The sequence below is a fragment of the Mustela erminea genome, chromosome 7 (genome assembly GCF_009829155.1).
Source record: "Mustela erminea isolate mMusErm1 chromosome 7, mMusErm1.Pri, whole genome shotgun sequence".
Classification (NCBI taxonomy): Eukaryota; Metazoa; Chordata; class Mammalia; order Carnivora; family Mustelidae; genus Mustela; species Mustela erminea.
The window spans coordinates 109,844,841-109,871,964 of record NC_045620.1 but is presented as its reverse complement, the minus strand read 5'-3'; the positions used below and the strand labels follow the sequence as shown (position 1 = coordinate 109,871,964).

General features: G+C 39.4%; 1 non-coding gene and 1 pseudogene across 1 annotated transcript; one reads left to right on the top strand and one right to left on the bottom strand.

The window, feature by feature from the left end:
- Positions 1-5,660: 5,660 nt before the first annotated feature.
- On the top strand, positions 5,661-5,735 carry LOC116596674. Its single transcript, XR_004288256.1, has one exon. It is a non-coding gene; the product is annotated as a small nucleolar RNA SNORD59 (small nucleolar RNA).
- Positions 5,736-25,070: 19,335 nt separating this feature from the next.
- On the bottom strand, positions 25,071-26,573 carry LOC116595986 (annotated as a pseudogene).
- Between the last annotated feature and the right edge of the window lie 551 nt (positions 26,574-27,124).

Here is a 27,124-nt window from a genome sequence, read left to right as displayed (position 1 = left end):
TTTCTTCTAATGGGCAATCTTTGCTCTGGGGCATCCCATTGGCATCACTGAGTTAGTCTCAGAGCATCCCTACCGACGGAGGCTCTTTCTACCCAGTCCTGCTTCCTTCTTTCTCTCCTTTCACAAGTATTAAAGCATGGACTGCAGTCTGAGAGTCTTCCTTCCTACTCTGGCTCCCTTTCCTCTTTATTCTTCACAGGTGCATTTTGCATTTTGAATTCAATTTTACCATCTGCTGAACTAGTACAATTGATAACAATGCAGCAAAGGAGGGACTTTTAAGAGGGTGTTAAATGCCAGAAAGAGACTAAGTAGGAGGGAGACCGAAAAGTTATATCAGATCTGTCATTATGGAGGTCAGTGCTAATCCAACCATTGAAGCTCATAGTCCCTCTTCTGCAATTGTGTCTCCTCTTAGTTATATTCTCCCAGATCCTCTTCAACTTTTTTTATACATTGTCATCTTCATACGTCTCATCCAGTCTCCCTCATTATGAAGTCATTGAAATTGTTAATATCTTTTTAAACTCCGGCACTAGGAAGTGATGCCAGATGCAGTCTGGTCAATGTTGACTGTGGGGAGATTATAACTACCTGTTATCTGAACACTCTATTATAGTCTACACTTTGATTCCGTTTTTTTATAGCCACAAAAAACCCGGGGCCACGGTACTGCTCAACATCATGGGATGCCATTCAGATTATATAATCCTCAAGTTCCACCTGGCTCCTGGGTCCTGATTTTTTAAATCTCCAAAATCCATATTTGCTCCCCTCTGAATCAGATCATGAGAGGTGCTCTTGAACCCTCCTTGTCCTAAAACTCCAGGTGAAGAGACTGATCTCGCGCATCCTACTGTAACATTCCTGCCTTGCCGGCAGCTAATCAGACCAGATATCACCTTCTTATCACCAAGCCATATATAACAACATCTTTTTTTTTTTGTATGTAAAAGCAATTGTTTATTACTGTACATAACTGAACAACAGAACAGGGTTATCTGAAAGTACTGGGTCTGTCTTCCAAAGTTTTTCCAAGTCATGATTCTGCATACTACAATGAAATATGTTTAATAACTGCAATCTGTCATGAACTACAAGTTTTTATATTCCTAAATAATGAACTTGACTACTGTAACCATGATCTGAATATATGTGCTATTAAAAAAAGAAGTTGTAAACATACTCTGAATTTTTTTCTTTACTTGCAAGATAATATTAAAAAGATATTCCACAATTGCTTCATTCCTTAAGAGCTAAGAGCCAAAGTACTAAACATAATAAATAAATATGTAACCTAGAGGCCTGGAAAAGGATCTAGAACACCGAATATAATAAACCAGTGTTTATTGGTTTTTTTGTTGCCCTGAACAAAACAGGGCACAGAGTATCTCTACCCAATATTGCTTCCAGGTGACATCTTGCAAACACAAGTCAGACCAAAGCCTAGAAGCTTGTTTAGATAGATAAGAACTTCCAGTCTTCTTGAGAAGCCAGGATTCCATAAGTAACTGATGCCTTTGGCTGCACCATAAGTAACTGATGCCTTTTTAGACTTAACTAATTGTGGAGGGATGCATACTGTGTAAAAAATAGGCAACAAAGTATCAAAGGATTACAAGGAAGTACAGGTGGAATAAAGGCTGGGTAAGAGACTAAGAGCTGCTGAGATAATCTTATTGATGAAACTCCTGATTTTATTAATCTTTTATCCATGATGAATTAGAGCATAGTGTTTGCCTGGTTCTCTTTTACATAATATCTAGCCTACAGTTTCCCTTATATTCTCCCAGTTAAAGGGTGTTGTCCTGTACCTTTGTTCCCAGATACAAAGTGAGGCCACTTTGGACCAGTTCAAGTTGGTCCAGAATAAATGTGGTTACATATCCCTGTTTCCCAAGTAGATTATTGCCCAGAGTGTTATCCTGCTGGCCCCCCCTTTTTTTTGAAGTTTTATTTTATTCTAGTTACTCTTACTCCCTTAGGAGGACTCCAACCCCTACTCCCAACAAAACCTGTAGTAAATCAATCTGCTTATAGATCTAGAAAGTTCATCACTATGGAAAAAAAATCTCTAATTTGGTTTAAACCTGGACCAAAGCTTTGTTTTCTTGATCAAAACAGACAAAAAATAGAAATAAAAGCTGTTACATAATCCGAATAACATGCCAAGAGTTTTCCATTTTTCCTTACTCCCTGCTCATAGTTCGAGGTGATGTAAAGCTAACCCAAATCTCAGACAGACTCAGATCACTGCCCCGGGGATGGATCCTTTTGCTGAGCCCATAACAAAGCCCATTTGGATCAAGATATGCCTTTTCTTGGTATTAGAGTCAAAACTTCCGTCTGGAATCTGATCATCTGGGTTGCTTAAAGATGCTTTAAAAAAAAAAAATACACGCACACACACATATACATATATATATGTTCATGTATATATATATTACATATACATATTTAAATCAGGATTCATCTGGTAGTATGAACATTCCCAGCTAAACATCTGATACCATCAGAATAGTTTAAACATGTGTTGGTGGTATCATAAAAGGAAGGAAACTCATGAACATTTCCCTGCTGCTTTGTTTTTTATTAATAAATTACTAAGCCACTATATGAAATTTGTGAAAAGCCTTTTTCAAGCATAAATGTGGTGCTGCATACAGGCAGTCTTTCTCTGTGTCAACCTTGAAACTGCTAACTGGGAACCAATATCTGAAAATGTTTATATGAATTTTTATTTATGCTTTTAATTTAAATTCAGTTAATTAACATATAGTATAGTATTAGTTTCAGAGGTAGAGTTCGGTGATTTGTCAGTCTTATGTAACACCCAGTGCTCATTACGTCTCATGTCCTCCTCAATGCCCATCACCCAGTTACCCCATCTCCCCGGTCCCCATATGAAAGTTAATGCCAGAAAGTATAACACTCTTAGGTTGCCGACGCCCATATTTAGGCTTACCTCTCACCTAAGGAGAGCACTCACCAGTCATTCCAAATAAATCCAAAACACCATGTCTGCAAATCTGAATGCAGTCTGTTTTCTGCTACGCGTTGCAGTCTCTTAATTAGTCTCTCTGGCCCCATTCTCTTCCTCTTCTGATAATACTACACCTGGGCAATAAACATGTCTCTTAAAATGCCAACAATGGAAATGTGGAAGTCCTGAGGGAAGCTAAATTTGGAATGAATGTGAGTTCACTTTGAAGCATATTGAGTCTGAGGAGATGAAAGGGCACTAAGGAGGGGACATCACAAGGACAGTCGTAGATTGAGGAAGTGCAAAAGGTGATTACATCATGATGTATAAATGCAAGTCATAGAAATAAAGACGGTAGAGTCATGGGATCTCCAAGTGAAAAGTCCTAGAGCGTAGAGGAGTGGTGAGCAGCGTCTTTTCTTTCTCCCTCCCCCCTGCCCCCCACCCTCCTCTTCCTCCACCTCCTCCTCCTCCTCCCCTTCTTCTTCTTCTTCTTTAAAGGACCATTTAGGGGTGCCTGAGTGGCTCAGTAGGTTAAGCATCAGACTGTTGATTTTGGCTTTGGTCATGAGATCATAGGGTCATGAGATCAAAGCCTACGACAGGACTGCTTGAGAGTCTCTCTCTCTTCCTCTGCACACCCCTTCTGAAGGAAAAAAAAAAAAAAAGAACAACTTGCAAGGAGCAGAAAATGTTTATGAACCTTATTTTTAAGACATTCAAAAGTGAAAATAGTGTTACTGACTGCCGTAACAAGAATTTACATTCCAGGATGATTATTAAGGTAAGAATTTCTATTCTCTCTCAGGCAGGGTTTTCTAGCCTGTCCTAGTTTGATACATTTGCAACGTGGAATTTAAGGTAAGCGGATTGTAGACATGAGTGGAGAAGTGAGAAGAGAAGGGGGTAAGTTAGCCAGAAAGGAGTAAGTCAACCTTTAAAGTGTTGGAAGAAAGGGAGAAGGGAGATGACCCAAAGCCCAATAAACTGGGTTCTAAAGAAAGAGTTTGAAGGTTTTATGTGAGAGTAGAGGAAATAGAATGGAACTCAAGGGGGGCTCTGTAACCATGAATGGATTCCTCTAATGTTCTTTGAGAGCAGTCAAGGTAAATAAAGGTTGGAATAGGTTTTTAAAATTACTGTGCTCCTGAGCAGAGTCTAAGATATGCGGGACTCCAGGACTTGCTAGGGTCACAAGAAAAACGCCAATGGGAAATCTGGCAATGGTTCTGAGCTGCTAAAATGTTATCTGCTCATACTAAGGAGTCATGACACAAAAACAGCTTTCAAATCTTTTGTAACTTAATTTACATTGTTTTTTAGAGCTTCTATATGTTTTCACATTTCTATATGCTTTCTATATGCTTTCACAGAGCTTCTATATGTTTTCACATTTCTATCTTATGTTAAGGAATGATTCCTTAAATTATTATCATCCATAATTTACAGATGGGGAAATTGAAACTTAGAGAAGTGAAAGCCAGAAACAGATCAGGATTAATGATTAGTTCCAGTCAATTGAACATCTGCTGAGCCTTGCTGACTGAAATTCAGGTTGTGCTCTATATCAATGTAAAATGATTAAAAATGTGCATGCCATCCTCAGCCATTCTTTCTTTACTCTTTCCCAGTTCTCTCTGAAAGGACTCATATCTCCTCTAAGCCTGGACTTGGTTCATAAAGAGATCTAACTCAGAGCATCACCGACACAAACAGCAAGGTTCCAGAAAGAATCAATTCCAGAGTCCTTTGGCCATGCCATGCCTGTGACGTGGTCATCAGAATTGCAGGATAAGGAAGAGATGGGAATTCTTATGCGTTACTGAGCAGAGACGAAATTGGTGCAATTACATCGGAAGGCGATTTGACAATATCTATTAAAACGAAAGATGCCCTTATCTTACAATCTAACAATTCCACTTCGCTATATATACCCAAGAAACTCCCTTAAATGCGTAAATGAATATTCAGTGAAGTATTGTGTATAACAGAAAAATAATTGGAAACAACCTAAATGTTCATCAGCCTGAGAGTGGTTAAGTAAATTGTTGTATGATCACACAGAAGAATACTATCTGGTAGTTAAAATACATGAACTAGAACTGGAACTATAATATGCATCAATCTCAAAAAATAAAATATCTAGCGAAAACAATAGTGGCAGGAGATCCATAAAGCGTGCTACCATTTACATTAACTTTAGACCCATGAAACAATGGTACATATTTCTATGTGTGATAAACATTTAAAAAATATTCACAGTAATAATAACTCCAAATTCAGGATAGTTGTTACCTCTGGGGAAGAAGATGGATAATGACAGCATAGGCAGAAGCCTTTAGCCAAATCTGTATTTTCCCCCCTGAAAAAGTGGATCAGAAACAAATAATGCAAAAAAGTAAATATTTGACAAAATTTGGTGGGAAAGGTGAGTTCATATTATCCCCTGTATACTTGAAATATTTCATTTAGAAGTATATAAGGGTCTTCAACCCTGGAATTCTGGATTTTTTTCCTTTGTGCAGAAATTTCTTTTTTTTCCTTTTCTCATGTTGAAATTCCATCCATTCTATGGTATTTAACTCAAGTCTCACTACCTTATTGAGAATTTCTGTGACAGTTTTGTCAGTCCATACTATGCACTATAAAGTTCTGTAGGTCTGTAAGTTTTTCTTATATTCTATGATGACTTTATCAAAATGACTTTCACTCTTCTGAGTATGCTGAAACTACCTACCACGTACTGAGAAAGAGTAGAAAAAAAATGAAGTTTTCTCGTACACCATGTTTGTATGGCCAGAATCCTTTCATGTTATTGTTTAAATATATACTGCCTTGCATTAATATTTGGCTGTATTGTACACAAGCCTTGTCTCTCCAATTATATTGTAAGAGCCTTAGGAGCAGGGACAATGTTTTGAACTTTTAAAATTCTTCCCCAGTGCCCAGTGGAGCCTAACCAAATGCTTAGTAATGAAAAGTGGTGCATAAACCAATAATTATTATCCTCCCTTCAAAACCTTTATATAGAAAGTTGAAAATACTAGTTGGAGCTACATTTGCTTTTATTTTCCCAGAGAGAGAATAGTAATGAGCTGTGAAATGACCAAAACTTGGGCAGCAGAAGGGGAGGAAAAAAAAAAAAAAGAAAGAAAGAAATAACGGGTTTGTATTTTACACATTCTGGATAATCAGCTCTTGAATGATTAAGTGTGGAAAATCTCTTATGAGTAACAGCAGATTTAAAAAATTTGTTTTATGACTATGGACGTGTGTTGTAGATCATTTCCAGTTTTCAGATGATCCCAGGCCAAACTTATGAATTATTTTGGAAAAACATTTCCTCTTATGATATACTACATAGCCACACACAATATACACAATTGTTATCATTCTGCCTTCATTCCAATATTTATCGGACTACACTTGGGAATGGTGGTCCAGGAAAACTAAAACACAAAGGGTATTCCATCTGTGGGATCAGGAAAGGGTTCTGGAGAAAAACAAATTACTTTGAGTCTAATTTACCCTTAGTCCCTCTTGTAAAAGGTGTTTGGTCCTTGAGTCAACCAGGGTACTCAAAACCTCTGAGAAGAATGATGGTCTCTATGAGCCCAGGATTAAAGCTAAACAGCATAGGGAGTGGTAAGAGGTCTGGACCACATTGTCTCTCCTCAGAGCCAAAAGCTGGGTATTGAGGAATGAGATAAATGTAAGAATCAGGACAGTTACTTTTCGTAAAAGTAGCAACTGTTTAGTCAAAACTGCTACCACATCGTGTCTGAAGAGTTTCCTATGAAACTTTGTAATATTTTATTAAACCAGGCCACTGTCTTGTGGTTCTTTGGCCTAAGTACTGTAACACTCAAAATACAATTCTTTTATTTTATTTTATTTATTTATTTGACAGACAGAGATCATGAGTAGGCAGAGAGAGAGAGAGGGAGGAAGCAGGCTCCCCGCAGAGCAGGGAGCCCAATGCGGGGCTCGATCCCAGGACCCTGAGATCATGACCTGAGCCGAAGGCAGAGGCTTTAACCCACTGAGCCACCCAGGCGCCCCTCAAAATACAATTCTTTAAAATAAAACTTACCTACGTATGTATATGTGACTGCCTTTTTAACTCCACAGTATACCTCAGGGAATTATATCTATTATTACCCTCCTCTATTTCTATGTCATTTGTATCCTAGTGAAGACAATTAAAGGCACAAAAATATCTTGCAGTTTGGTAAGAGGTCATATATTCCCTCATTTTCACTCATTTGTAAATGTAGTATTGAAGCAAAACCTTGAAGCGAAGTGACCAGAGTATTCCTATAGTAATGGTCTCTGCAATTTTTCCTTTCCCTAAATAAAGTGAAGTAAACAAAATTCTTTTATACAGATAATATATGTAATTAATAGATTGGGTTTTCAAAGTTCCCTAAAGGATAAGTGTTTGTAACTTGGAATTAATTTCCCATGGAAATACTGTGATTATGATTAGATTTAAAACCCAATACAAGTAGGTGTGAGAGGATAGTTGATTAAGAAATTGTATCTCATTTTCTTGTCTATAAGGTTATAATAGAAAAATGAGAAATATTTTTCCCTTTTCCAGCCTAGAGGGCGGGTTGAGATGGTGATTTTCTAAAGCCTCAGAGAGATAGAAAACACAACTACCTGGCAGAGAAAGTGTTCCAAAAAAAAGGGGGGGGGGAATGCCTTGGCTTCAGGAGAATCTGGATCTGTTGAACCCAGAAGGAGAGAGAACCAGACAAGAGTCAGTTTCCATAAATGGTAAAGATCTATATCTACTCCCAGATAACAGATTGGAATGGTATATACCTCTGATGAGGATGCCAGCAAGGATATCTTGTCTCAGAAGTAGTAAAAGTATAATACTAAGCTGAAACAAGTCAAGGGTACATATTATAAACTCTAGGGTTACTTTTAAGAGAATAATAATATTATGTATAAACAACATAATGCATAAATAGAAGATAGTATAATAATTTTTTTAAAAAAATGGTTAATGAAACCAAAAGAAGGCAAGAAAGAAGATAAATAAAGGACCAAGTAACCAGTAGGGTAAATACGAAACAGAATTGTAAGATGTTAACTATGAATCCAAATATATCATTAATTACCATAAATATAAATGGCATAATATTTCACTAAAACCCAAAGATTTCCATACAGCTTTTAAATATATGGGGTGCCGGGGCACCTCGGCGGCTTAGTCTGTTAAGCGACTGCCTTTGGCTCTGGTCATGATCCCAGGGTCCTGGGATCAAGCCCCACATCAGACTCCCTGCTCAGCGGGGAGTCTGCTTCTCCCTCTGCCTACAGCTCTGCCTACTTGTACTCTCTATCTATCAAATAAATAAATAAATTTTAAATAAATAAATAAATAAATAAATAAATGGGGTGCCTGGGTGGCTAAGTCAGTTAAGCATCTGACTCTTCATTTTGGCTCAGGTCGTGATCTCCGCGTTGTGAGATGAGACGCGATGCTCAGCAGGTAGTCTGCTTGAGATTCTGTCCCTGTCCCTTTGCTCCCCCACCCCTGCTCATGCATGCACATGTGTATATGTACATGCTCTCTCTCTCTCTAAAATAAATAAGTCTTTAAAAAATAAATATATATATTTAATAATGTAATAAATATATGTTCTTTTTCAAAAGATATAAAAATTACAATCTAAAATAATACCACAGAAGTACCCAAGAGAGTGCCATGCCCCTTCAGACCAGCTGCTTCCATCAGATTTCCGTGGTCATAGTCCTATTTGGAGCTGTAGTGCCTCTGGATGGGGGTGATGCTGGGCTCTGGCCTTTTAACAGAGAGAGGTCAGGACAGGGTCCGTATTGTGGACATGTGTATGTCTTCCCAAGTTCTCTTGTAGTTCCTAATGGGACTCCCTGACTTATTCTGGTTGGTTCCCACTGCTATCTCTTTTATAAAATAGCCTTCATAGAACTGATTGATCACCATGGTTATTTAATGTGAGTTTGCACATTTTTGTCTTAATCTTCCAAAACAGGTATATTGGGGGGAATAATAAAATCCTAGACGTGAATGAATGAATGAACGAATAAATAAATAAATAAAAATAATACCAGAGAAAAGTAAAGGTAAAGGAAAGAAAGACATTTTATAAAAGCACGAACCCAAAGTAAGCTGGTATAGCTATACCTTAAAGTAGACTTTAAGGAAAGAAGCATTATTAAAAATAAAGTGTGATATTTCACAACAATAAAAATATTAACCTATCAGGGAGCTGTAACAATTCTAATTTTGTATACAACTAACAAACTACAAAATATGTAAGGCAAAGAAATTGCAGAAACAGCAAGGAATAATGGATAAATCTACAATCACAGCAAGAGTATTTAATATATTGTGAGTGTCTGAAAGAATAAGGAGATGAAAATTAATAAAGGTACACAACATACAATAGATCTCTGGGTTCTGATTATTTCACCAGTGTATTCTTCCAAATACTTAAGGAAGAAGAAGTAACACCAATTGTATATAAACTCTTTCGGAGAACAGAAAAAGGAAATGACAGCATATTTTATGAGGTCAATAAAATGTTGATCCTCAAACCTGAGAAGGTCATTACAAGAAAGGAAAATTACAGACCAGTCTATTTGTTATCAAAGATGAAAAAAACTTCTGGGGACACTTGGGTAGACCAGTTGGCTAAGCATCCAACTGTTGATTTTGGCTCAGCTCATGATGTCAGGGTCATGAGACTGAGCCCCGTGTTAGGTTCCATACTCAGCAGGGCATCTGCTTGAGATTCTCTCTCCCTCTTCCTCTGTCCCTCCCTCCACTCTCTCTCTGTAAAATAAGTAAATCTTAAAAAAAAAAAAAAAAGATGAAAGAACTTCTAAATTAAATATCAGCAAAACAAACCCAGTAATATATTAAACATAAAATTATGTTTACTTCAAGCATTCAAGCATAAAATCTCATTATACATGCAATTAATAGTATAAAAGAAAATATATATATTCATCCTTGTAGATACAGAAAAGGAATTTGATAAAATTCAACATTCATTCATGATTTAAAGCTTTTTTTTTTTAAAGATTTTATTTATTTATTTGACAGAGAGAAAGATCACAAGTACGCAGAGAGGCAGGCGGCGGCGGGGGGGGGGGCGGGGGGCAGGGAAGCAGGCTCCCTGCTGAGCAGAGAGTCCAACGCAGGGCTCAATCCCAGGACCCTGAGATCATGACTGGAGCTGAAGGCAGAGGCTTAACCCACTGAGCCACCTAGGCACCCCCCATGATTTAAAATTCTTAAAAAACTAGGAATTTCCTCTCTTTTTGGTAGTCTTTTATTTTGAAATAATTTTAGACTTCTAGAGAAGTTGCAAAAAAGAGAAAGAACTGTATCACCTTCACAAAGATTTGTAATTATTTATATTTTATCACATTTGTTTTATTAATACCACTCTGTCTATATTACTTTCCTGAACCATTAAAGAGTAAGACATGATATCTCTTTATCACTAAAATACTTCAGTGTGTATTTTTAAAGGACAATCCACTTACATAACATAGTAAAATTACCAAAACTGGGATATATTATCTAATCTAATCTATAGACCTTTCTCTATCTGACCAATTTTCCTAATACTATTTTTTTGTAACAACAACAAAAAAGTTTTTTTCTGGTCCAGGATCCAATCCAGGAAAACACAGTACATTAGTTATCATGTCACTTTTGTCTTTTAAAATCCCAAATAGTTCATTACCTTTACTTTTTATTTTATGACTCTGACATTTTGAAGAGTACAAGCTTGTTACTAAGTAGAATGTACCTGTACTGGGTTCAATTAATGTTTCCTTATGAATAGATTCAGATAATGCATTTTTGGCAGGAATACCAAAGAAGTGGTTTTATGCCTGTGACAGTGTATTACATCAGGAGGCCCATGGTGTTGGTTTGTCCCACTATTGGTAATGTTGACTTTAATCACCCAGTTAAGGTGATGTCTATCCAGTTCCTCTGTTGTAAAATTACATTGTCTTCTTTGTAGCTAAAAGTATTTAAAGTGGAGATGTTTTGAGACTATATAAACATCTTGTTTTTCATTAAATTGCACTCACTAATTCTTAATATCTTTTGATGATTCTTTCCTGAGTTAATAATTACTCTGATAACAAAATAATGATTTCCAATCTAATCATTCCTTATATATTTATTGTTTAGAATTCTAAAAATGGGTCAGAGACTTGAACAGGTACTCCGGAAAAAGAGAATATCCAAGTGGCCAATAAACATAGCATAAGTACAAGTTAAAATCAGGAGATGTGACACAACTGGAACTCTCTTCAATGCTGCTGGTGAGAATGTAAATTGGTATACCACTTTGGAAAACTGGCAGTTCCTAAGAAAACTGAATATGTGCATAACCTAGAAGCCAGCAATTTCAGTTCTATTTGCAGTAGCCAAAGTTTGGAAACAGTGAAAATGTCCACCCACAGTAGAATAATTGCTTAAATTATATATATCTGTGCAATCCAATGATACACAGAATGAGAATGGATGAACTGCTGTTACCCATGGATGAAACTTATAAACATATTGAGTGCAAGAAATAGTACACAACATGGTGTATTTGTTTAAGGTTCAAAAACAGTGTAGAGATTCCTTAAGAAATTAGAAATAGAGCTACCCTATGACCCTGCAATTGCACTACTGGGTATTTACCTCAAAGATAACAGATGCAGTGAAAAGAAGGGCCATCTGTACCCCAATGTTCATAGCAGCAATGGTCACAGGCGCCCAACTGTGGAAAGAGTCAAGATGCCCTTCAATGGATGAATGGATAAAGAAGATATGGTCCATATATGCAATGGAGTATTATGCCTCCATCAGAAAGGATGAATACCCAACTTTTATATCAACATGGACGGGACTGGAGGAGATTATGTCTGAGTGAAATAAGTCAAGCAGAGAGAGTCTATTATCATATGGCTTCACTTACTTCTGGAGCATAAGGAATAACATGGAGGACATTGGGAGAAGGAGAGAAAAAGTGAGTTAGGGGAAATTGGAGAGGGAGAACAAACCATGAGACTGTGGATTCTGAGAAACAAACTGAGGGTTTTGGAGGGGAAGGGGTTGGGGGCATAGCATGAGCCAGGTGGTGGGTATTAAGGAGGACACGTACTGCATGGAGCACTGGGTGTGGTGCATAAACAATAAATTTTGGAACACTGAAAAAATAAAATTAGACTTAAAAAATAAAATAAAAGGCACAAATCCAAAAAACAAAACAAAACAAAACCCAACAAACCAGAAGACGTTAGGTTACTGTGATGGAAGTCAGGACTCTGGTTATCTGACAGGAGGTTGTAATTGATTGGAGATTGGAAGCATAAGGGGGTTCTAGAGAGTTGTAGTCCTCCTTGATCTTTATGTCGGTCACATGGGTGTGTTTACTTTGTGAAAATTCATTGAGATCCTACCCTTTTGATTTGAACCATTTTATTTATTTATGGTATTTTCAATAAGAGGTTTATTTAAAAAGTTATACTCACATGAATACTTATAGAACAGTCATAACACAGAGCACGATTTATAACCTAGTAAATCTTACTTGTTTGAATTCGCCCAATCTAAGACTATCTTATAAATGGAAATCCAAACATACAAAACAGAAAAGTACTTGTAGCACAAAAGCACCTTTCACTTTACAAAGCAAAACATCAAATGCATGAAAGGAACAAGGATAACACCCATAGCAGATCCATTTTTCAATTTTGTAAATTTATCCTAAGGAAAGAAAGAACTCAACACACAAAGCTTGTTGTGAAAATGTTCATTTTAAACATGATATCTGCCAGCAAAACACTAAAATAAGCTCAAATATCCAACCACTGGATCGAGAGTTAATAAACTATGATATGCCAGTACAAGAAAATAACATACATTAAAGATGATGTATAGAAGACTTTACAGAGATACTAAAAATTTTTGCAGGTATAATGTTAGGTAGCAAAATTCAAATATAAGATGATATGTATACCATGATACTAACTTCATAGACCTGAACCATTAAGTAAGATGAAAATATAAAAACCTTGTGCTGGAGTCATAGATTTATGGATTTTTTTTTGAGGGAATAAACTTCCCTCCATTCCCTATAAATATTCTCTCTCTCTCTTTTTGAAGACCTAACTGGCTTTATTAAACAATACATGAATGGGACAACATCTCATCTAACAAGTAGAAGGGCACTCTTCTCCATGCATAGTCTTAATTATTATTTGGTCAGTTAGAGTTTTTTTGTTGCAAGCAATAGAAATTAACTTAAATTAAAAAAAAAGAGAGAGAGAGGCGGGGGGGGGGGGAGAGAGTTATGGAGCTGTAGAGGAGCAACTTACAGAATCAAAGGAATAACTAAATGCCCAAGAAGAAAGAAGAAGAGCCAGGAAGTTTGTAAAGATCTTAGAATCTAAATTCTGTAACCTGTTCTCCAGTATTCTGCCTCCTGATGACTGTTTTAAATGCGTTCTGTGCCTGTGTGCCTCTATTCAAGATTCAAATTACTGGGAGACAAAATCTGATTGTCCTAGCCTGAGTCAAGTATCCACCTTGTCCTTTGATTGGCGACCATCTCAGAACAATCTGGAGTTGGGGAAAGGCACATTCCTAAGGGGAGTATAGGGGTAATGTTGTTACCAGGTGAACAGGGAGCCAAAAGATGCTGGGTGGAGAAAGCAACCGGTCCATGAAATCTTAATCAGTTTTTCCATAAATCAGAATATTACTACCTTCTTCTTAGAGTAAATGAAAACATGCCTGGTGTGGAAAATCTGCATGATTTAGAAAAGTATATAGCAAAAAACTAATGAAAAAGCAGGCATCCTTTATCCCACTCTCCATACCCTTGTGTTTATTATCCATTGCTGCCTAACAAATTACCCTCAAAACCAGAGTGCCTAGAGACAAAGTAGATTAGGGCTGGGAGGGTTGGGGATGATAGCTAAAGAGGACAGGGTTTCTTTTCTTTCTTTCTTTCTTTTTCCCTCCAGGATTTTTTTTTATCATGTTCTAAAATTGGATTGTGGTAACGGTTGCACAACTCTGAATATACTAAAACCACTAAACTTTCAATGGGCGAATGCTAAGGTATGTGAATTATATCTTAATAAAGCTGTATTTAAAAGATAGTAGGGTTACCAACTATCCCAGTTTGTCCAGACTTCTCTGGTTTTAGAACTGACAATCCCATATCCCAAGGAAAGGCTTCAGTCCTGGTAAAAGCTGGAAAACAAATCATCTTGTACAAAATGGAGCAGCTTAAATCAATAAACATTGGTTATCTCATAGTTTCTCTGGACAAGACTCCAGGAGGAGTTTTAACTGGGAGACTCAGGGTCTCTTAGAAGGTTGTGGTCAAGATGTCAGTAGGGCTGTAGTCATCTGAAAGCTCAACTTGGGCTTCTGCACCTATTTGTGTGGTTTTGCCGAGAGGCCTCAATGTCTTGCCATGTGGGTCTCTCCACAGAGTGCCCTCATGACGTAACGAGTGGCTTTCCCAAAAAGCATATGAGGGAAAGAGACAGAGATGAACATGGATGCTATGGAGTCTTTTATAACCTAATCTGGAAGGTTGTGTGTCATCACTTCTGTCAACTTTGATTAGTCACACGGATCAACTCTGAACAGTGTAAGAGGAAACTACACAGGGGTGTGACTTACCAGGAAGCAACAGTCACTGGGCTGTCCTGGAGGTTGACTCCCACAAGCTATAATCCCCACTCTAACCCTACCAGTATTTTACTAACATTTTGCTGATTTTTAAAATTAAAACAGACCCATTATGGAACATATGGGCATATAAGAGTACAACAGAAAAACATGTTATGATGAATACTTTGTGTATAAATTTTACTTCTGTCTCTGAGTAGATGGAATAGATCTCTAGATGTGCAATTATTAGAGCACACGGTTTAAGCATCTTAAGACTTGTTACACATTGCCAAAATGCTTTCCAGATGCTTGCATTGTATCAAAGTACCTATTTTGCCATACCCTTGCTAGCCTTAAGTATTATTGTTAGTAATTCTGCTAATTTCTAGGTGAAAAATTCTATCTCCTTGTTTCAGAGTACCTTTTTAACGGTAAGGTTAAACCTTTTTCCATGTTCACTGGCCATTGCTAGTAAGTGAGCATGCAACAGGCCATAAATCCTTTCCAGATACATTCATGCCTTCATTTAATATTTGTTGAGTGCCTGCCGTAAGAACACGGAAGTGTCCCAGCTCCCAAGAGGCTCACATCCATGTGAAGGAGATTGGAGAAGGAAGCAGTTCAATACATTCTAATCTGAGGAAATATTTTTAAAAGGTACAGAGTCAAGAAACCACTGACTTTTCTCCTGTTGGAGCATCAAGTACAGAGGTGGAGGGTAAGGGAGTGAGAAGAGAATCAGATCAGACTAGGGAGCTTAAATCAAATCTTGTTGGCTTTCTCAGCCCTATTAAGGTTAGATCTATCCCTGAGTGTAAGGGGAAAGCAGGACAAAGTTTTGTTGTTGTTGTTGTGTTGTTTTTGTTTTGTTTTGTTTTGTTTTGTTTTGTTTTGTCTTTTAAGTAAGATCTATGCCCAATACGGGGCTCAAACACATGACCCCTAGATGAGGTGTCATATGCTCTACTGACTAAGGCAGGCAGGCGCCCCAGGAAAGAGTTGTAAATGTGGGAGTGAGATAATCAGATCTGCGATTTTGGTTCGCCCTTTGGGTAAGGAGTGGAGAAAACTTTGAAGGAAAATAGGAATTCATTTTGAGGTGTCTTTACAATGTCCAAGTAGAGTCATTCATTAGGCAATTAAAGATATAAACCTGGAGTTCAGGAGGGTGACCTAGAGCAGCAATATAAATGTGTGTGCTCAGCAGCATATGCCTAATGATAAAGAGCCCACAGAGAAATAATTTGGGGAACAGAAATTAAAAACAAACAAACCTCTAATTAGTATTTTCAGAGATTTGAGAAGCTATTACCTGCCTAAAACAAGAGCAAGGATGCTATAATAGGAATGTTCAGAAATAGGAGGAAATCCTGGGGATGAAAAGTATGATGGGTGAAATAAAAAAATTCACTGGAAAGATCAGATAATTGATAAAATTTCTCAGAAAGTAGAATATATATAGAAGGCGAGAGACATAAAGGGTGATTCCAAAAGATCCAATAGTATTTTTATGTAGCCCTTGTCCTGGTTGCATTTGTTTATCTGTCCTTGAATGTTTCTGGACCAGCTTTTATCAGGAAATTCGTATGAGGAAAGGCCAGGGTCTTGTGTTGGACGGAAGGAAAGGATCCAGCAGAGGGGAAGAAGTGGAGGGGGGGATAACTGATGGGGTGCTGTCTCTGAGAAGAGGAAAGGGAATAGCTACAAAAATGTGGTGCAGGGGCTCACTTTAATTGATAGGACACCCTTTCGTTGTGCAAGATGGAGAAAATGTCTGCAGGGGCAGATTGTTCGAACAGAATACCATAGGCTGCGTGGCTGATAAACAACAGAAATTTATTTCTTGCAGTTCTGGAAGCTGGGAAATCCAAGATCAAGGCATGGTACGTTCAGTGTCTCCTGACAGCCTGCTTCCTGGCTGTTTTCTCACTGTGTCCTGATTGGGGTGAGGGGAGGGAGCTCTTCCGGGCATTTGCTATGAGGGCGATGATCCCAGCCCGTGATGACTGTACCCTCACGACCTAATCACCTCCCCCAGACCCCCACCTCCAAATACCATCACCTTGGGGATTAGGTTTCAGCATATGAATTTTGGGGGGCGGGGACACAAATAATCAGTCTTTCGCAGGTGAGATGATTGGAAAGGAAAGGAGTCCTTTTCGGATGGTTGGTATGTTCTCTCCTTAGTCCGAGCGCTGCCATCTGTTGAGGCTGACTGTGCAAGCGTGGAGCCTGGGATGGGGCCTGGACAGGGAACTCTGAGGAATATGGAGGTTGTTGTTTTTGTTTTTGTTTTTTGTTTTGTTTTGTTTTAAGTAGAATAAAGGAAGGATGAAAAACACCAAAGCTGCATAAGGAAACAAGAAATGATTGCCAGACTGCTCTGAGGGCCCAGGTGAGTGGTAGGCCGATAAGCAGTGGACAGCTGAACTTAAGTAGACTTTGACAACAACAGCGGCATCGAGGAATCTCTATTTAAAGGAGAAACAAACTATTCTTTTTTTTTTTTTTTTTTAATATTTCATGTATTTATTTGACAGACAGAGCTCACAAGTAGGCAGAGAGAGAGGAGGAAGCAGGCTCCCGGCTGAGCAGAGAGCCCAATGCAGGGCTTTGATCCCAGGACCCTGGGATCATGACCTGAGCCGGAGGCAGAGGCTTTAACCCACTGAGCCACCCAGGCACCCCGAGACAAACTATTCTTATAATGAAAAAGCTCCTAGGTTCTTCCCAGAGGAGAGCTGTCAGAATGAAAAATAGAAAAACATCCTCCTCTGAGTCATGGGCCTCGTTTTCATCCTCGGCCCGGTCCTGCTTGTTTTCCTTTGATGTTTACAAAGAGCCACGTGATTATAAAGGGGAAAGGTAAAGGGTATAATAAACCAAGGATGCCGGGCAGGAAGGGACTGGAGAGCCGAAAGGAGGGAAGGAACAGCATGCCCCAGCTGAGAGGAAACGGCCAGGGAGAGAGGGTTTCCTCAGGCCCTCTCCATGGAGCAGCCCCCATGCATAGCCATGCCCTGAAGGGATCAGACCCTTGGCTGTCTTCACTGCTCTAACCTCAGCATCTAGAACACAGCCTGGTACCCCACAGGTGCGAAGTAGAAGCGTTTGGTGAATGAATGAAGTCCACAGTGCAGTTGCTGGCTTTTTCAATGGCTGAGCACCCAGAGGTCCCGCCTCCCTCCTTTTTCCCCCTCTCCTTCCCTCCTTTACAACAAGTTTTCAGACAGCCTGTGGGCCTGCTGGGCCTTATCAAAAGGCAAAGAGTCCTACCACTGCTCCAAAGGACCCACTGCTCCAAAGGACCCGCCGCCCACCTTCCATTCAGAACTGCCTCTCTCTGTTCTTGCTGGAAGGGGAGGCACAGCTTGCTTTGCAAGATACTTGCATAGGAAATGGTGCAATCTGGGCTGTTTTTCAGCCTTTTCAACCTCATTTCCTAAATTAAAGAAAGAAATGTAAGGAATCTTAGGAATATGAAACTTCTCCGGAATAATCTTTATTGAGCTGTGCTTGGAGCCAGCTGAAATCCTGAAGGGCTATCAAGGCAGCCAAAAGAAAAGAAAATGAGAAATAACTTAAACAGTCTTAGCCAAACTCTGAAAAAGATATCTAGAGCAGCTGCTATTTTTTCCTTCCCAGAATGGTTTGCCTTTCCCCCAGTTTGATGATTGTTTTTAGATTATTTTGGGGCATAAGAGGAGAAAGGAGGAGGGAACCCAGCCACTAGGAAGTAGCACGATAAGGTTTGTCGTACCCTGTAAGCTTCAGAAATTACACAGCTGTTTTATACATGCCGGCTTCCTCTCCTTTTCTGATGCCCCTGACTGGTCTGTAAGGAATTTATTTATGGCGTTCTCTTTAGGAGGCTGGTCATAGCCCTTGGGTTCCCCCACCCAGTTCAGCCTGTCTTTGTGGTCTATGGCTCATCTCTCCAGAGCTTCCGTCACCGCGTGAAGGGTCCTACAATTATCCAAAAAGAGTGCAAGAAAATCTCTACAGTCAACCAGATGGGCAGAGCACACTTGACTGCACTGAAAAATTTCCAGCAGTAGGATCCCCAGCTTGCCCTTTTGCTGTGAGTCAGTGCCCAAAGTCCACAAGCCTTTTCCCTGAGATCTCCCCCTCCCTGCTGCCAGGCGGGTTTGGCTGGTTCCCAGATACCCTGAGAAGGCGGGAGGAGGCAGCTTACAAAGTGGGGAGTCGCTCGACCCTCCTTCTCACCCCGTTCTGTGATATCTGTTCCCAAAACGAGCTGGAGGCGAGAAAGGAACTGAAACCGATTTGCCCACGGTAGGTCCTTGTGAATGTTGACATGGGAGCGAAGCACAGAATTGCTGGACCCTGGTCTGGCCCCCGGGGCGCCCTGGGCTGACTCACAGCTTCACCAGGAATGCAGCTAGTCTGGAATGCAGTGCAGGGCCCGCAATGCCTGTCGCGGAGCAGTACTTTAGAAAGGGGAAGGCCTTTTCCTAAATAGACTGAAGACCTACATTCACAAAACTATAAGGACTTAAACACACACACACACACACACACACACACACACACACACACTACAGATAAATAAAACATTTTTCTTTCCACCCTTCCTCCCAGCATTTCAGGTTCCTGCACTGGGCAAACACTGAGCTCAATTTGAAATGTATCTTTTCAGATATTTACCCCAGTATATTATGTATTTGTATACATCTGTGTGTGTCGGTATACACAAACACACAGAGATTTAGAGAGCGAGAGCGAGAATTTTGCATATACTGTGGATTGTTCCTCAATTCTTTTTTTTTTTTTTTAATTTAGCTCTCTCTCTTGGAGATTTTTCTGTGTCTGTGTGTTCTAATTCTTTTTAACCACCGCATATGCTTATGTAACTAGATGCCTCGTTATTTATTTAACTGTCCCTTTCCTGATGGTCATTTAGGTTGCTGTAAGTTTTTAATATATTAGTGAACAACCTTGTCCCTGCTTTCTTTTTGCCCATTGGCAAGTATTATTTTTGAAAGGTGGATACCAAAGTATGAGATTGCTGAGTCAAAAGAGAGATGCATCTAAAGTTGGAAGGACCACTGCCCAAATTGTTCTCCGAAAGAGCTTGACCAAGAGAGCACATCTTTCCCGGAATGCTTGCCCACACTGGCTATTGATCTGTCTTGTTTATTACCAGTCAAATGTGTGGAACAATGGTATCTCCTGGTTTTTATTTGTATTCCCTACCTCCCCCACCCCAAACTGATAAAACTGAGCATCTTTTCAAATGTTTATCATGTATGTTTCCTCTTTTGTGAATTGCCTATTATGTTTTGTCTATTTTTCTGTTCTTTGCTTTTTTTTTTTTTTTTTAAGATTTTATTTATTTGACAGAGAGAGAGATAAGTAGGTGGAGAGGCAGGCAGAGGGAGAAGGGAAGCAGGCTCCCTGCTGAGTAGACAGCCTGATGTAGGGCTTGATCCCAGGACTCTGGGATCACGACCTGAGCGGAAGGCAGAGGCTTAACCTACTGAGCCACCCAGGTTCCCCTCTGTGTATCTTTTTCTTGAGGACATAGAAGAGCAAGTCCTTTGCTATATTTGTTACAATGTGCTCACCCAGTCTACAACTGGAATTTCGATTTAATTTAGTTTCTTTTATTGAACAGATTTGAAGTGTTAGTAAAGTAAAACTTATTTAGTTTTTCAATCCTTTTCTTTATGGCTTTTGCATTTTGGATATTGTTTTAGGAGATTTTTCCTATCCCCAAGGTCATAAACATGGTCTTCTATATATTTTCTTTTAATTGTTTGATAATATTTTTGTTTTCCTACCTAAATCAACCTAGAATTTATTTTAATAAATCACATGATGTAGACAAGTAACTTAATTTTTTCCTAATAGCCAGCTGTTTCAACATCATTTGTTGAAGAGTTCATTCTTTTCCTCATTATTTTGAAATACTACCCCTATAACATACTAAATTCTCATATACTTGAGCTTGTCTTTGGGATCTCTACTCTGTTCCATTGAGCTATTGATCAATTCTTGTTCTATTGGAAACTCATTGAATTTATGAATAATTTGGGGACAATTCTTATCTTGACAACATTAAGTCCTCCTATTCAGGTCTTTGTCTAAGTTTTGTATTTTTTTTCTTGTAATTCTTTTTTTTTTAAATAGTAAGTTTCTCTTTTTTTGTTGTTGTTAAGATTTTATTTATTTATTTTTGAGAGAGAGAGAGAGAGAGAGATATCACAAGCAAGCAGAGGCAAGCAGAGGGAGAAGGAGAAGCAGGCTCCCTGCTGAGCATAGAGCCCATGTGGGGCTCGATCCCAGGACTCTGGGATCATGACCTGAACTGAAGGCAGACACTTAACTGACTGAGCCACTCAGGTTCCCCTTTTTCTTCTTCCCTTAGTTCTTGGACATACTGAAAAATATGGTGCTATGGGTGATTACTTTCTAATTTTGTTGCTATTGTAATGGAATCTGTTTTTTTTTTTCATACCACACTATTTTTAAAATGGCTAGTTTGTTGACTTTTTTTTTTTGATCTTGCATCATTAGTTTTTGAAAGTTTTTCAGTTGATTTTCTCTTATTTTTTTTCTAAGTAGTTGCTCATGTTATCTGCTAATAGAAATAGATGTGCCTCTTGGTTTTTATTTTGTCAGGAATCTTTCAGGTAAGAATAATAGAAACATAATTCAAACCAACTTAATCAAAAAAGGAAACTCATGGGCTCACTCAACTGATAAGAAACAAATATGACTGGATCCAGGATATCAAACACTGTCATTAGATATTGGTCTTGCTTTCTCCTTCTCTCTAAGATACTTCTCTCTCTCTTGGCTCCATATCTAGGCAGGATCTCCCTGTGTGGTGACAAAAAGTCTGCCAGAACCTCCAGGCTTACATCCTAGTCTCTCAGCAATACCCAGAGGAAACCTGCTTCATTTTTAGTGTTGTTACCCACAAAAATTTAAGGTTTGGTTCTAATTCATTGATTTGCTCACATGCTCATCTCTGAGCCAATCATCTTAGTTGGGGGTTAGACTATGCATGTAGGCAGGGAGTGAGTCTGGTTCTCCAAGGAAAATTGGAGTGTTGTCATTAGGAAAAAGGGAAACTGATGCTGGAGAGACACAAAGCAAGAGCTGTCCTCTCCACCATATTTAAACCTCTTTCAATATTTCAATATATAAACCTCCAATTTCTTTTCTTTGTCTTATAACCTGACCCTCCATTTTTTTTTTTGTCTGGAGCGAACTCTTCTCAGTGTTGTTGCTTCTATTTTGGGCTCTCTTTCTAAGCACTGCTTTCCTCCCTCCCCCCTTCCTTCCCTGCTTTCCTTCCTTCCTTCCTCTGTCCTTCTGAACTCAACTTTCCCTATTTTGCAGTTCCGTGGTTATATCCATCTTGTTTCTGGGACTCTCGGGCCAGACCTTGGTCTTATCATATAGTATTGTACATCCAATCTCTTCTCCAGCATCGGATTTTGGCCATGAGGCTGTGTCTGATTCCTCCCTCCTGCCCCCCAGGTCTTTCGGTTTGTACAAGCCCTAGCCCTAGGCAGCTCCTGACTTTTGATCCCAGCCCTTGATTTCAGGTGGGTCTTTTGCCTCACCTGGAGATGGTTAGCCTCTGAAGCCCTGAATGAATCCTGCTCCTGATTGCCTCTGTTTGCTTTTGGCAGAATCCAGCCACTCACCATATTGTTTCTGTTCCATTTCTGGGCTGCAGAGGTGTTTTTAAGTGTGAACATGCCTAACATTTCTCCCATTTTATATTCCATCTGTTATCACTATCATTTTGGATTGGAATGGTCCTCCAAACACCATCGTGGCTCTAAGTCCACTCCCATTTGTTCCTGGCTGTCTGTGGTTTAGCTTCCTCTCCTGCTTTTCTTTTGAAAGCTGTGTTCTCTGAGGTCACCACTGTCATGTCCCAGTCACCAAATTGAATGGCTTTTTCTTTGGTCCTCATTTTCCTTCACTCCTTGGCAGCATCCAACGATGTTGATTGCTCTTCCTTTTTTTTTTTTTTTTTTTAAAGGTTTTATTTACTTGAGAGAGAGAGCACAAGCAGGCAGAGGGGCAGAGAAAGAGGGAGGAACAGACTCCCCACTGAGCAGGGAGCCCGATGTGGGGCTCAATCCCAGGACCCTGAGATCATGACCTGAGCTGAAGGCAGAGGCTTAACCAGTTGAGCCACCCAGGCGCCCCATGACCTTGCTTCCTCTTTCCCTCTCTCCCTTTGGCTGATAGGATACTGTACTGTCCTGGTTCACTCCCTCTTCTGACGTTTCCTTTTTTTTTTAAACTACCTTGACTTCCTTCCCTCATTTTGTGACTGTAGGTGTTCCACAAGGTCACGGTCTTTGAACTCTGGTTTTACCCTCTCTTTTTAAATTATTCTCATGTCTTTGGTAATCTGTAAAATGATTCCCTATCTTTACCCTAGGATGTTTTCCCCCCCTGAGTTCTATAGCTATAAATTTGCTGTGGTCCATCTGCTTGATGTCCTGCTGTGCCATCAGATTTCCTTCCCTTTTTGGATTAAGAGGCACAAACTTCCAGTTACGGAATAAATAAGTCACCCAGATGAAAGGTATAGCATGGGAAATACAGTCAATAACGTAGTACTAACATTGTATGGTGGCTGATGGTGACTACGCTTAACATGGTGAGTACTGAGTAATGCATAGAGTTGTGGAATCACTATGTTGTACACATGAACCTAATATAACATTCTGTGTTCATTACACTTCAATAAACAAATTCTAAAAAAGAAATTTCTTCCCCTTTTGAACCTTCCAGTTTCCATCACAGATATTATCTTTCTCTTAGTTTCTAAGACTCAAACTCATACCCACTCTTGATTCTTATTTTATCCAGAGCCAGTTAATTATACCTTCTATTGCTCTTTTTTCCTTGAATTTTCTCTTTTTGCCATTGCCCTGTTCATGTGTCTGCTGTGCTCCTTTATCATTCCTCTTTTAGGCAACTTCAGCATTGTCCCAACGAAGCAGGATAGATTAATGTGGTAATAATTTGATGAGTTTGTGTAAAAATTTGTTATTTTAGCCATCCCACCAAACAATAACAACAACATAAATATTCGTACCTTTATTCCCTCTCCCACTCCAAAGAAGGAAGAATCCTCTGTTGAATGGACAAAACATCAAGATTGATGTGTTGTGCTGATCTGAGTAATGCGTTTAGTTTAGAAAGGCTACTAGGCTATATCAGAAAGAACAAGACCTTATCGAAAGAAAATTCATGCAAGCTGGGACTTGAAGGATGAGTAGGAAGTATTTAGGCAACCCAGGAAAGAGAGGTTTATATTCCACACAGAGAGGGAAGCACAAACAAAACAGAAAGATGAAACAATATGAGGCCTGTGTGTGTTTGTCTATGTGTGTGTGTGTCTGTATAGCAGAGTCTACAAAGAGTCACTGTGAGCGAGGGACTGGGGAGATCTGAAGCTGGATGGAAAAGCTTTTCATCCCAAATCAAGGACTATTACTTGGGGTGTCATGGAAGCATTGGAAAGTAGGGCTGAGGTCACATGCGTGGCCAGGTTGCTGGATTAGATGGCACCTTTCATCAGGCAGGACTTGAGAGAGAGGGGGAATGGGTATCTGTTGGGGGTCCTGATGAGCTTGTGAGTGCTAATCTGCACTGCTTCTTTTGGGCTGCTTGTGAAGGGCACAACTGCTGAACAGGGGAGTCTCTCTGGGAGAAGGAGTGCAGGGCAGCCCACAGAAAAGGAACCCCTGGGAGTGTCAGAATGTTTGCCCAGTGGGGAGGCAGCATCAAGGTTTGCACCAAAGGAGCTGGCATCATGGAGTGAAGATGACTGTGTCATTATCATACCTCAAAGGGATTTCATAAATGACAAAGAGAGCAGGAGTCAAGTTGACACCTCAGCCCCTCATTTCCTTGCTCCCCTACTTGTGATACCCCTCAGTTGGCCCTTTAGGGCTCATCTGGAATGTTAGCTTCTGTCTGAAGCTTTTCCTCCAGCCACCTCTGGCAGTTACCTCTTTTTAGGACCTCTCTAACTTGTGGTTTACAAGTATTTTATCACTTTGGATTTTCCCTGATGGGTAAAATCTCTCAAGACTGGCTTACTTAATCTTTGCACTTCCTCTATCCCCCAGACTCTGCTCTGTGGACTCTCTGTACTGAAGAAATGATAATTGAACTGAATCTTCACTTCCCCAGAAAAGTGCATCCTACAGGGTTTAATAAATAGGAACCTTATATAATAAAATATTTCAAGGAATTTGAATATTTCAAAGCTCCATCCATACAAAGTCCAAATAATTCATGTAAATAGTTGAAGGAAAGAACAAAAATTTATCTAATAATTCAAGACACTGTTTTTTTCCCCAGACATAGAGAACATTTTCTTTTCTTACTTTTGAAAGTGTGATAAGATTTTCCAGCATTAAAATTCATTTTCAAGTATGATGATCAAGAAATAACAAGACACTTAAATTATACAGTTTCAGAATTTTCTGTTGCTTCCTAAGCCACTGAAAATTTCACAGCACAATACTTCTAGGCAGCTTCATTGTTACTTTCTTCATTTTCTGTTACTTTAGGCAACAATGGCTCCATCTTTGGTCACAGACTTCCAGGGAAAGGACCTAGCACGAAGTGTCCCAAATTCAGCAGTCTGTGCCTACATTAGTAGCAGACCCACTGCTAGCAGATTGGCAGCTATCTGGTCACTTGCCATATCTACTATTGCTATTTTGGTCTTGAAAATGTTCTCCCTTTCTTCATCTACCTTAATTTCATATCCAGTTTTAAATAATTCAAGAACTTTGGGGATGTCACAAGCAATGGAATTCCAAGTAAGCCTTGGAAAGCTTTTTTTTTTTTTTTTTTCTTCCCATTTCCTTCTCTAATGGATTGAGCTTGGGCGTTATTTCTGGAACAGCTTCATAAAAGTCTGATTGAATTTCATCATTCCAAATCTTCTGAATCAGATTAGTTCCTCCTCAAACAGCAGCTCCATTTCCTTCTGCTATTTTAATCTCTGATGCATTCCCTGTAAATACAGCAACTATTGATTTCTGAAACACAGGAGTATGGAGAACTAAGAACACTGGCCAATGGCTCCCCATTTTTCTTCTTCCCCAGTGTCGTGTCTAATGTCAAATCAGGGTAAACACTTTACTTTGGGTTAGTAAAGTCCAGAATTTGAAATGCCTTAAGTAAGCAATTAACTGTCTCTACCTCATATGGTTGCCTTAGATATAAGTGGTTTTTGTTGTTGCTGTTGTTGTTTTATTTTTTTTAATATTTTATTTATTTATTTGACAGATAAAGATCACAAGTAGGCAGAGACGCAGGCAGAGAGAGAGGGGGAAGCAGGCTCCCTGCTGAGCAGAGAGCCCTATGTGGGGCTTGATCCCAGGATCCTGAGACCATGACCTGAGCTGAAGGTAGAGGCTTTAACCCACTGAGCCACACAGGCGCCCCATAATTGTTGTTGTTTTAAAGATTTTATTTATTTGAGAGTGAGTGAGAGAGTGAAAGAGAACAGGAGCAGGGTGAGTGGCAGACAGAAGGAGAGGGAGAAGCAGATCCCCCCCTACCCCCAGCAGAAATCCCAATGAAGGGCTCCATCCCAGGACCCTGGGATCATGACCTGAGTCAAAGGCAGATGCTTAATGGACTGAGCCATCCAGGTGCCCCTGGATGCAAGCATTTTAAGTAGACCTCATCCTCAGGCTCACCTTCCAGAAAGGTTTATCTTTCTTCTCATCTGTTGGTTTTTCTCAGCACATTTTCTGTTTACTTTGCAGGATTTGTATGGCAACAAAATGTCTGTTGGGCACTTGAACACGGACAAGGATAAACAGATGTCTGATAAGCCATCTTGGAAAGACTATGCTTTTGATGACATATGGAGGCTCTATCATCTTACGGCTACCACCATCTTGACTGTTCTGAATTGTGTTCAATATACTGTTCTTTGTTCTGGTCCGTAAAGAGAGATCTTATGCTTGGTGGAAAGCTCAGCTCAAGAAGCTTTGAAATGCAGATTAGATTAATTACACTAGAATTATATTTGAAAATGGAAAAGAAGCATTTTCTTTTCTTTTCTTCTTAAGGATTTTATTTATCCACTTGAGAGAGAGACAGCACAGAGGGAGAGTGAGAGGGAAAAGCAGACTCTCTGCTCAGCCCCATGTGGGCTGATCCCAGGGCCTTGGGATCACAACCTGAGCCCAAGGCAAATGCTTAACTGACTGAGCCACCCAGGCGCGCCCGAAAAGAAGCATTTTCTAAAAGGCAAATTCCAAATATATGCCTTTTCAAAGAAAGTGTCATTTGGAAAGAAACTGAATCACACCATGAAATCTGTGACATTTCTTTTGGTTTCCACTCTCTTCTATACTAGTTGGTAGGCTCATGTGATATGTAGAAATTTGGTTAACCAAATT